Consider the following 10,376-nt stretch of genomic DNA (forward strand, 5'->3'; position numbering starts at 1 on the left):
CGGCCTATCACCCTCACCTTATCACCCTCACCTTAACCTCCTTCCACCTATCGCATTTCCAACGCCCCTCTCCCATGTCCCTCCTCCCTACCTTTTATCTTAGCCTGCTTGGCACACTTTCCTCAGTCCTGAAGAAGGGCTCATGCCCGAAACGTCGATTCTCCTGCTCCTTGGATGCTGCCTGACCTGCTGCACTTTTTCAGCAACACATTTTCAGCTCCTTCTGTTGATGCCCAAGAGTCTATAATTACCAAATGGATGAACTAACTTGTTCCCTCCTGATATCCCCAAGTATCACAGAGGCCAGCCTTCAACCAATTCAACTCACTCCACTTAATGTGAAGCGGCAGCTAAGCATACATGGTGATAGGGAGAAGGGGAGTTACACAAAATTGAATATTCTGTCACAACTGACATACTTTCTGACTGTCCAAAGGCTTTTCACCATCGACAAGGTCAGGTATGCAATGGAATCCTCAAGAAGCTCAAAGTCATCCTAGTCAAAGCAGATCATTTGATTGGCACTCCATGTGCTTATTCACTAAAGAAGAGCAGGTAACGTTACTAATATTGATGAACTTTCACTCTTCCACCTGTCACAGTGTTATATGTAACATTTATAAGATGCTGCTTCATTGTACAGAATTAGAACACTACTGACATACAGTCATACAGCACAGAACCAGACCCTTTGGTCCAAACAATCCATGCCAAACATAATCCCAAACTAAACTTGTCCCACCTGCCTACACCTGACCTATAGACTTCCAAACATTTCCTATTCATGTATTTATCTAAGTATCTTTTAAACAGTGTAACTATGCCTGCATTCACCATTTCCTCAGGAAGTTCATTCCACATGCAACCACTCTCTGTGTAAAAGATTTGCCCATATCTTTTTAAATCTCTCTCTTTTCACCTTAAAAATGTGATCCCTAGTCTTGAAATCCCAATCCTAAGGAAAATACACTTTCCATTAACTCTATCTACACCCTCATGATTTTATAAACTTCTATAAGGTCACCTTCTGTGCTCGAGTGAAAAAAAGTCCCAGCCTATCCAGCCATTCTTTATAACTCAATCTTCCATACCTGGCAACATCCTGGTAAATTTCTTGTGAAACCTCTTCAGCTTAGTAATATCCTTAATTAATATGTTAATAATAACAGGATGACCAGAACTGGACACAATACTCTAGAAGAAGCCTCACCAACATCCTGTACAACCCTAACATAACATCCCAATTGTTATACTCAAAAGTTTGAGCAATGAAGGCAAGCGTTCTAAATGCCTTTTTAACCAACCTATCTGTATGTGACACAAACTTCAAAAAATTATGTATTTGAACCCCAGGTCCCTCTGCTGAGGCTTTGCTTCCCAGATAACATATTGTGCCTTTCAAAGTGTCATTGTAACAATACAAAATGTTAAATAAAGTAACTATCTAAACTTTGAAATGAACTGGTGTGTATCAATGAGGGTACTGTACATTGTATCCAAGGGTACTTGCTCCCGCAATGTTCGACTTCTAATATTTGATTTAATATTTGCTCTTTTCAGTACTTTATAGCAGCAGGAAGACAAGGAGCGATGACCCGGGGCTGTCGGAAAGGTCAATGACCACTTTAAAATCTTACCTCGTGAACAAGCAGTGTGCATGCTGAGCAGGAGTGGACATGGGCCTGCTGAGTAAGTGAAGTGATATATTTGGGCAGTTGCGTTACCCGAAGCCTTACTTAAGTAGTGTCTCTCATCCATCCTCCTCCTCTAACCAAAAAGAGATTTTTGTGCACTGAATTGGTAAGGTAACTAGCTTTTTAAAAAATTCTTTGTTTTTCAACAGTCTCTTTGGGATTTAGAACAGTGAGAATGGCAGTTAGCGCCAGTGAAAATATTTCTCCTGCAGAATGTGGGAGGTAAGAGTAGTGTGGTCAGAAATAAGGTTTCAAGGTCGCAAGAGTGCACCAGCAAGCAGGAAGGTGGTTTGAAATAGGTCTACTTCAACGGCAGGAGCATCTGGAATAAGGTGGGTGAACTTGGGTTCATACCTGGGACTTTGATGCTTTGGCCCTTTTGAAGACACAGATAGAGGGGGGACAGGAATGGTTTTCAGGTTCCAGGATTTAGATGTTTCAGTAAGAACAGAGAAAATGGTAAGAGAGGGGGAGGTGTGGCATTGTTAGTCAAGGACAGCATTTGGGTGGCAGAAAGGACGTTTGAGGACTCGTCTACAGCAGTAGTACAGGCTGAGGTTAAAACCAGGAAAGGAGGTTACCCTGTTGGGAGTTATCTATAGGCCTCCGAATAGTTCTAGAAATGTAGAGGAAAGGAAAGCAAAGATGATTCTGGATAGGAGCAAACGTAACAGGGTAGTTGTTCTGGGGGACTTTAACCTTGCAAATATTGACTAGAAACGCTATAATTCAAGAATATTGGATGGGGTGATTTTTGTTCTTTGTGCAGGAGGGTTTCCTGACACAGTATGTAGACAGGTCAACAAGGGGCGAGGCCACATTGGATTTGGTACTGGGTAATGAATCTTGCCAGGTGCTAGATTTGGAGGTAGGTGAGCACTTTGGTGATACGGACCACAATTCACTTATGTTTACTTTAGTGATAGAAAAGGAGAGGTATATACTGCAGGGCATGAGTTATAGCTGGGGAAAGGCAACTATGTTGCGATTAGGCAAGGTTTAGATGCAAAGGATGGGGAAGGAAACTGCAGGAGACAGGCACAATTGAAACGTGGAGTTTATTCAAGGAACAGCTACTGCTCTATCCAACAGGGAGGAAGTGGTCGAGATAGGGAGCCATGGTTTACTAAAGAAGTTGAATCTGTCAAGAGGAAGAAGGTGGCTTATGTTAGGATGAGACATGATGGCTCAGCATAGAGAGGAATTAGGGATGGTCAATAAATGCTTGCCTCATTAATGACACCCACATCTCATGAACAAATCAAGTGTCAAGCTCCAGGAGGCTTCCTACACTTCCAAGTGGTAGAACCGATCCACTTGGTGATCTGAACTTTATGTGACTGCAGTACAATCATTTCCTGGAGGCTGGGATCCAGAAATGTTCAGTCATTTACTATGCTTGAGTTCAACCACCTGGAGGCAGATGCTGCATTCATGGATTTGCTGGAGACCTGCATATGTGGACCACTGGTACAGGTGAAAAGTTCTGAAGTTCTCACATACCATAGAATTTGCAGGCTACAGGTCATGAACATATCTCCATTCTATTTTGGAACTTGAAAAAACTCCTTAGATTTAATGTGATTATTTATTTAATTGCTGTTAACACTCCTTAACTATTTTAACACAACATGTTCATTGCTATTTTTCTATCTGCTCCTCAATGTGAACAAAGCAAAGACTAATTAGTCACTCAAAATTTAAAAAAACACTGACACTTCTAAAACACCAATCATCTAAAAACTTACCTCAGAGAGCTCTGTTACTCTGGCTTCACTCCTTCAAGTCGGATTTGGCTTGAGCTGAGTTTAAGTTTCCCATGTCATCTGAGGCGCTGGCGTTAATCAGTCCTCTCTTCATTGGCCACAGGCACGCCTGGCAAGACTCTTGCTCGGTTAAGTAGCATCTGTGCTCCTATTAAGATTAAGCATCCTTGCACATTACTATATTAAAATGAATTTTCTGTTCATTCATCCAATCTACAAGCTTTCCTTTTTTGTTCTTTATTCTTTTTTTTTACATGATATGGATGCAGCTGGAAGGGCCAGCATTGATTGCCCATCCCAAACTGCTCATGATGTGAGTGTCTTGCTAGGCCATTTAAGTGGACAGCTTAGAGTCAGCCACATTGCTATAACACATGTAGGCAAGATGTGGAGGTGCCAGTGTTATACTGGGGTGGACAAAGTCAGAACTCACATGACACCAGGTTTATTTGAAATTTCAAATTTTCACCTAATGAAGGGGCAACGCTCTGAAAGCCTGAAAGCCTGTGATTAACTTGGTGTTGTGTGATTTCTGATATACGCAAAACCAGGCAATTAGTGACTGATATTGGTTTAATGGTTAATATCGCTGAGATTTCAACTCCAGAAATTTATTAACTGAATTTAAATTCTCCCAACTGTTGATGGGTTTTGAACCTATGTCCCAGGAGCATTAATTCACCTGGGCCTCTGGATCATTAGTTGAGCAACATTCCACGACCTAAGTTTATTCCTTCCGGTATTTTGACACAATCTTCCATACTTGTAGCTCCACCAAATCTGTTCCCCAGTTTTGGTCTCTGTGGAATTACTATTAACTGTGGATAAAGAGAACTAGTGGATCGACTGCACAAGGGAGTGGGATCTTGTCATTTGTGAGAACAGCGTGAGATAGGCTGATTTGCTCAAACAGGTTGATTTAAGGAGGAGGATGTGCCGGAAATTTAGAAAAACATGAGAATAGATAAGTTTGCTGGGCCAGACAGATATACCGAAGGTTTCTATGGAAGCGAAGGAAGAGATTGCTCCACCTTTGGCGGTCATTTTTGCAGCCTCACTGTCCACTGGAGCAGTACCAAATGACTGGAGGGTGGCAAATATATTCTCACTTGTTCAAGAAAGGGAATAAGGAATAACCCTGGGAATTACAGACCAGTCAATCTTACGTCAGTGGTGGGCAACTTATTGGAGAGGATGCTGAGACAGGATTTATGATTATTTGAAAAAGTTGTACTGCGCTGTAACGTTCTATGTTCATAGCTTGATTAGGGACAGTCAGCATGGTGTTATGAGGGACAGCTTATGCCTAACAAGCCTTACTGAATTCTCTGAAGATGTGACAAAATACATTGAGGAAGATAGAGCAATGGATGTGGTCTACATGACATAGAGCAGTGGATGTGGTATTTGATAAGGTTCCCCATAGTAGGCTCAGAAAGTAAGGAGGCTTGGGATACAGGGAAATGTGGCTGTTGGATATACAATTGGCTGTCCCATAGAAGACAGAGGGTGGTAGCAGATGGAAAGTATTCAGCCTGGAAACCAGTGACCAGTGGTGTCCGCAAGGATCTGTTCTGGGTACTCTGCTTTGTGATTTTTATAAATTACTTAGATGAAGAAGTGAAAGGGTGGTTTAGTATGGTTGCCGATGACGCAAAAGTTAGTGGACTTGTGGATAGTGTGGAGGGCTGTTGTAGGTTGCAGTGGGACATTGACAGGATGCACAGCTGAGTTTGTAAGTGGCAGTTGGAGTTCAACCTGGAAAAGTATGAAGTGACTCATTTTAGGAGGTCGAATTTGAATGGGGAGAAAGTGAGGACTGCAGATGCTGGAGATCAGAGCTGAAAATGTGTTGCTGGAAAAGCGCAGCAGGTCAGGCAGCATCCAAGAAACAGGAGAATCGACGTTTCGGGCATAAGCCCTTCTTCAGGAAGCCGTTCCTGAAGAAGGGCTTATGCCCAAAACGTCGATTCTCCTCTGAACTGCTGTGCTCTTCCAGCACCACTAATCCAGAATCTGGTTTCCAGCATCTGCAATCTTTGTTTTTACCGCATGGAATACACTGTCAGCAGTGGCAGTAGAGTCAGACACAATAAGGAAATTTAAGCAACTCTTGGATAGGCACATGGAGGACAGTACAATGTAGGGAATGTAGTTTAGTTTGACCTTGGAGTAGGATAAAAGGTCAGCACAACACTGAGAGCCAAAGGACCTGTACTGTGTTGTACTGTTCTATGTTCTACTTAGAATCACAGAAGGAATCAGATCACTACAGAAAATAAAAGGCCATGGTATTTGGGGCAACATATTGGCATGGATAGGAAATAGGATTGACAGGAAACAGACAGAAATGAGCATAAATGGTCAACTGTAATGAGTGGTGTGCCACAGAAATTAATGCTTTTACAAATAACGTAATTGACTTGGATGAAAAAACCGAAGGTATTCTTACTAAGGTTGCTGATGATACAAACATTGCACAACTTACTTTCCAAACAAAGAATATTACAAAATGACATAGACAACGTGAAGTGATTAAGATCTGGAAAACTGAACATAATCTAAGAAAATGTGAAATGGCCATTTTGGTACGAAGAGTACAAAGGTAGTACACTATCTAAATGATGAGAGATTGCAGAGCACTGTGATACACAGGGATCTGGTATTCTGCATGAAATATAAAAGATGGGCATGAAAATACAGCAAGTAATTAAGAAAGTTAACAGCATCTTATCATTTACTGTAAGGTGTGTTTAATACAAAAATAGGGAGGCTATCCTACTGTTATTCAGGAGACTGGTGAGATGATATCTGGAATACATCTGTACCTCTTTAATCAAGGAAGGATGCAAATGCATTGGAAGCAGTTCTGAAAACGTTTCCTATATAATATCTAGAAATGGACAGAATCATAGAATCTCTATAGTGTGGAAGCAGGCCACGAAGCAACTCCGAAGAGCATCCTATCCAGCCCCAACCCTCACCTTCACCCTATCCATGTAATACTGCATTTTCCATGGTTACTTCACCTAACCTGCATATTCCTGGAAACTATGGGCAATTCAGTATGACAAATCCAACATAGCATCTGGAGGGATCCCATGCAGACACATAAAAATGTGCAAACTCCACACAGACAGTCACCCAAGGCTAGAGTCAAACCTGGGTCCCCGGTGCTGTGAGCCACCATGTCACTAGGTATTAGAATGTCTAATGGAGAAAGGTTGGACAACCTAGGTTGCTATCTGCTGGAGTTCAAAAGACTAAGAGGCAACTTGGTTGAAGCATGCGAGGTCCTACTTATTTGACAGGGTGCTCACGGAGAGGAAGTCTCCTCTTGTGGGTGAAGTTGCCCACTTAAGAGACAAGGAGAACAAGGAGAACTTTATCTCCCCATATCATAGACGGCTGAGTGTCTTTGGAACTCTCTTTCTGAGAAGTCAGAAGCACACAGTCTTTGAATATTCTTAAGGCAGATCGTTAAGGAGTGAAAAGTCATCAGGGTTTGGCAGGAATTTGGAATGATCAGAACAGCTTTGATCTTACAAAACGGCAGAACAGGCGAGAGAAACCGAGTGGCTGAATTTGCTGCTAATTCATATGTACATATACAACGGTGGGCGGCATGGTGGCACAGTGGTTGCTGCCTCACAGCGCCAGAGACCCGGATTCAATTCCCGCCTCAGGCGATTGACTGTGTGGAGTTTGCACGTTCTTCCCGTGTCTGCGTGGGTTTCCTCCGGGTGCCCCGGTTTCCTCCCACCATCCAAAGATGTGCAGGGTCAGGTGAATTGGCCATACTAAATTGCCTGTAGTGTTAGGTAAGGGGTAAATGTAGGGGTATGGGTGGGTTTCGCTTCGGCGGGTCGGTGTGGACTTGTTGGGCCGAAGGGCCTGTTTCCACACTGTAATCTAATCTAAACAACAGCTCTCAGAAATGCCCAAATAAGCAGAATTACACAATCCTTCAGTCAGAGGAAAAGTTTCTCACTAAAAGATTCTAGAGTTTTGACAAAGGATCATTGATCTGAAATGTTAAATCTGTTCTCTCCCTGATGAAGGGCTTTTGCCCGAAACGTCGATTTTACTGCTCCTCGGATGCTGCCTGAACTGCTGTGCTTTTCCAGCACCACTAATCCAGAGTCTTGTTTCTCTCTATGTTGTCTGGACTCAGTGTTCATGCATTTTCTGCTTTCATTTCAAATTTCTACCACCTGTAGTATTATACTTTTATGTTGTTTCCATACTCAAGATTTAGATATTACAATACAAACTGTTTAGTTCGTAGAATTATATTTTATCAAGGGATAGTTAAGTTCAGCTTCCATTAATTATACATAATGGTCTGGCACTATCAAAGCAGAATGTGAACCTGCCCTTTTATTCTTCCACTTGACCTGCAAACATGATTAAACATAATTTGGTTTACGAAAGCAGCAGGAATAATCCACAAGGGGTGGCACGTGGCTCAGTGATTAGCACTGCTGCCTCATAGCACCAGGGACCTGGGTCGATTCTAGCCTTGGGTGACTGTTCGTGTGGAATTTGTATATTCTCCCTATGCCTGCTTGGGCTTCTTCTGGGTGCTTCGGTTTTCGCCCACAATCCAAAGATGTGAAGATTGGGTAAATTGGCCAGGGTGTTCAGAGAGGTGTCTGTTAGATGCATCATTCAGGGGAAGGGCAATAGGGTAGGGGAATGGGTCTGGGTGGGTTGCTCTTCGAAGGTTCAGTGTAGACGTTTTAAGCCAAATGACTTGTAGGGATTCATGATTCTATAATTCTAAGTAGTTATGTAATCAAATACTGAGAAAATAGACTGTATTAGCTTATTGGTCAGCTTCTGAACTTTTTCCAAAATACTATCCATTCTATTTGCAATGAAAAGAAATTCCACTGATGTCTACTTCTTGAGAATAATAGGAACATACAGACAACCATACTAATTAGGACCAGATGACCATTCTGCCCTACCATTCAATAACATCATCATGACTGATCTGGAAGTGAGCTCAACTTCACTTTCGTGTCTTCTCACTCCTCAAGTCCCTTATCTATCAAGTCTGTAATTAGACACTATCTTTTGAGGAAAATAATTCCACATTCTAACAACTCTTTAGAGACAAAAAATGTCACCTTCATCTGAAAGAGGAGTCATCATAGTTTAAAACCAAGGACCCTAGACCTAATCTGTGACCCTGCAAAATGTCCTCTCTAGAGTCATTTATAAGGAACGTAGTAGCAGAGCATTTAGAAATGTACAATAAAGTCAGGCAAAGTCACACTGGTGACAAACGTTTTCTGTTTACTGCAATCTTGCTCCTCATTTTCACGCATCTACAGCCTGGCTTCAAATGTTAAGGTTCACCTTTTTATAATTTCAGCAACAGAGTTCAAAACATTCCCCACTCCTAAGGACACATTTTGAGAAATGAATAATACTGCTGAAAATGTGCTGCTGGAAAAGCGCAGCAGGTCAGGCAGCATCCAAGGAGCAGGAGAATCGACGTTTCGGGCATGAGCCCTTCTTCAGGAATGATTCTCCTGCTCCTTGGATGCTGCCTGACCTGCTGCGCTTTTCCAACAACACATTTTCAGCTCTGATCTCCAGCATCTGCAGTCCTCACTTTCTCCTAAATGAATAATACTCAATAAATTTCTCAAGAGCAACTTTATGATTTCTGGGGACTCCATTCTCATTTTCACTAACTCCTCTATGAGATGGTACAGTCACATAGTGATATCACCTTCTGTACTAAACGCTAGAGGGCTCCAGGAATTTTGTATACATGATTTACAAAGAGCGTAATATCTAAACATCAAGTTAGTGTCATCAAGATACACCCATCAAGTCTGAGGCATGTGACATTTTGACAATGCCAATCTTTGAAGACATCTTCCCAGCACAGATATAGTAGATGAAATTAGAGTCATACAGATGTACAGCAGAGAAACAGCCCCTTTGTCCAACTCGTCCATGCTGGCCAGATATTCCCACCTAATCCAGTCCCATTTGCCAGCACTTGGCCCATATTCCTCCAAACCTTCCTATTTATCTATGCCTTTTAGATTTTGCAATTATATCAGCTGCCAAGACTTCCTCTGGCAGCTCATTCTATACAAGTTATCACCCACTGCGTGAAAATGTTACCCCTTAGGTCCCCTCTCACCCTAAACCTATGCCCTCTAGTTCTGGACTCCTCCACCCCAGGGAAAAGACTTTTTCTAGTTTTCCTGTCCATGTCCCTCTTGATTTAATAAACCTCGAAGGTCACGCCTCAGCCTCCGACACTCCAGGGAAACAGCCCCAGCTTTTTCAGCTCTCCCTATAGCTCAAATCCTCCAACCCCGGCAACATCCTTGTAAATCTTTTCTGAACCCTTTCAAGTTTGCCAACATCCTTCCAATTGGAAGGAAATTGTCTCCCTCAGTGCTGTAAATATTCAATGTTATTGAATTGATTGCATAGTACTTTGGCATGTCCTGGGTTTGTGAAAATCCAACCCAAAGTTTACAGCAGAAAATTGCACTATTCAAAGAACAGCTCCAGACACAGTACTGGCCAAAATCTATTGCTACAACAACATTTCAAAAGTTAAAAGTGAGAATATAGACTGCAGAGAAGGAGGGATCAAGACAAGGAGACAACCAGTGTGGGGCTGCGCAGTGTTTCAGGTTTCAGAAAGTGGGTTAGAGTGGCTGATCCAGGGCAGATGTGGGAGGGAATCCAGGTTAGGATTGGGCAGAGAGAATCCAGTGAGGATCAGGGAAGGGGGGAGATCTGGGGAGGGGAGATCCAAGGGATAGAGTGGCTGATCCAGGGCAGATGTGGGAGGGAATCCAGGTTAGGATTGGGCAGAGAGAATCCAGTGAGGATCAGGGAAGGGGGGAGATCTGGGGAGGGGAGATCCAAGGGA

At 42.6% G+C, this 10,376-nt stretch overlaps 1 protein-coding gene across 3 annotated transcripts in view; it reads right to left on the reverse strand.

Moving 5' to 3' along the window:
• Positions 1 to 10,376, reverse strand: part of LOC122553883 (coiled-coil domain-containing protein 9-like) — a 284,191-nt gene that overhangs the window by 270,749 nt on the left and 3,066 nt on the right. For all 3 annotated transcript variants that reach the window (XM_043698346.1, XM_043698344.1, XM_043698343.1), the window contains exon 2: positions 3,443 to 3,608. The gene's annotated coding sequence lies outside the window, so the exon portion shown is untranslated. The remainder of the gene's footprint in view (positions 1 to 3,442; positions 3,609 to 10,376) is intronic.

The sequence above is a fragment of the Chiloscyllium plagiosum genome, chromosome 10 (assembly GCF_004010195.1).
Source record: "Chiloscyllium plagiosum isolate BGI_BamShark_2017 chromosome 10, ASM401019v2, whole genome shotgun sequence".
NCBI lineage: Eukaryota > Metazoa > Chordata > Chondrichthyes > Orectolobiformes > Hemiscylliidae > Chiloscyllium > Chiloscyllium plagiosum.